The following is a 1,819-nucleotide window of genomic DNA, read 5'->3' as shown; positions in this document are numbered from 1 at the left end:
CCTCATAAATGAATTGTCGTTGTGTATAGTACCTGGGTAGGTTTGATGAGTGTGAAAAGGTGAATAGGTGGACGAAAGAGGGCTAAGGTTATGGACCACACAAGAACCAGGGAAACTTGGAGTCAGCTTCTCATATTGCAAACATTTTTTTAATCATCCCCATATGTTTGTCATCTTTTTCAACATACTTTTCATGTTATTGTTCTCCTTGGTTGCTATTTTGTTAAGCATAATTATGCACTTGAAATGATCATAAACTACCTACTACAGACACTTATGCCTGTAGAATAACAACATCATGTGATTAATGACACAGCAGCATCAGTTTGATGACATTCTGTCTGTCGCTGTCAAAATGCATTTTGGTCTTTTAGATTTTTAGCCTTAATACAGTTTAAATTAGATGAGACACATAAAAGTTCATAAAGCTATAATGAGGAGGAAACTGACTAAAGAGATTTTCTCTTTAGTCAGTTGATAATCTCTCCCACTGGAATAGCGTCTTTATTTTTTCTTTTCAGTTTTCTTTTTTTTCTCTAGTTCTTTCCTACTATCCATACTTGTCTACTGACTACAGCAGCAGTAGTAATACGATGGCACTATTCCAATATGGCGGCCAACCAAACCCGTTTGACAACCTGTTTGACCGGTCTCAGCTTGCAGTGATGGAAGCATTTTATTTTAAAAACGGCACACAATGGCAATTTCTTCTGAATGGGCAATTTCAGCCTTTTCACAAGTGTTTCGTTTAATCAAACCACTAGTTTTAGTTTAACTAGTTTTTTACGCATCTACTGGGGTTTCTTTCACGGGTTGATGCGACCATTTTATTTAAAAATCGGGATTTCGGGATGTTGAACTAGATGGAGACAGAGCCAGCTAGTTTTGTTTTGTTTTTTTTAACACAAAATGTTTTTTGTTTTGTTTTTGTTTTTTAAAATAAATGTTGATGTTGTAGCGATTTGGCACATTATAAGTAAAATTGAAGCACACAATCCCGTCGCACAACATCAACATTTATTTATATACAAAATAAAAATGCTTTTTTCTTTTTTACAGAAAAGAATTGTAACTTCACAATTCAACACCATTTACGTGGGTTCATAGGGTAAGTCCTCATCTTTAACCCATAGTGATTTGGGTAATTTCTCAGGGCCTTGGAAGGGTGGCCATATCAGGATACATGTTTGAAAAAGGATACATGCTTTTAAAAACGTGGTAAAATGCAGGTTACATGTTTTAAAAAAGAAAAATCTGGATGCATGTTTGAAAAAATAAGCAGGGTAGCTGTTTGAAAGATACGGTACAATACGTTTTTTGTTTTTTGGAAAGAATCAGTGTTTCAGAGAAAACATTAGCAGCCTCCTTTGTAACACTCTGTGACCAACCGTAGCTGCCCGATTTTCACCGCGTCCAACCCCACCAGATTGTGGTATGCCTTGCCGATGGCGTCAAAGACTTTCCTTACCGATGTCAGTTCGTGCAAGAGAGTCTCCTCACCCCTCGTTTCATTCCTTCCATTCAACGTCTGCTGATTGCCCACAACATCAAAATGGACGACGTCAAAGTCCGCACGGTGGCGTGACAACTTGTGTATTAGACACCCTCACTCCAAAAGCATATATCTATATAATTGGAATCTCCAAGAACATCATCCTAAAACGGCATTCGGGGGGTTGTTACAGTAAAATAAAATTTTTTTAAAAGCAGTAAAATTTTCATCTGAAAATGTTGAATTTTAGTAAAAACAATGCTTTGTAGCTTGATACTGTCATTACAGACAAAGTGGACGTTTAAAAGTATTTTGTATTAAGCGTTT

Source organism: Pundamilia nyererei, unplaced genomic scaffold (genome assembly GCF_000239375.1).
Source record: "Pundamilia nyererei isolate P.nyererei 1_Seehausen unplaced genomic scaffold, PunNye1.0 scaffold00037, whole genome shotgun sequence".
NCBI lineage: Eukaryota > Metazoa > Chordata > Actinopteri > Cichliformes > Cichlidae > Pundamilia > Pundamilia nyererei.
This window is presented reverse-complemented; position numbering follows the sequence as displayed.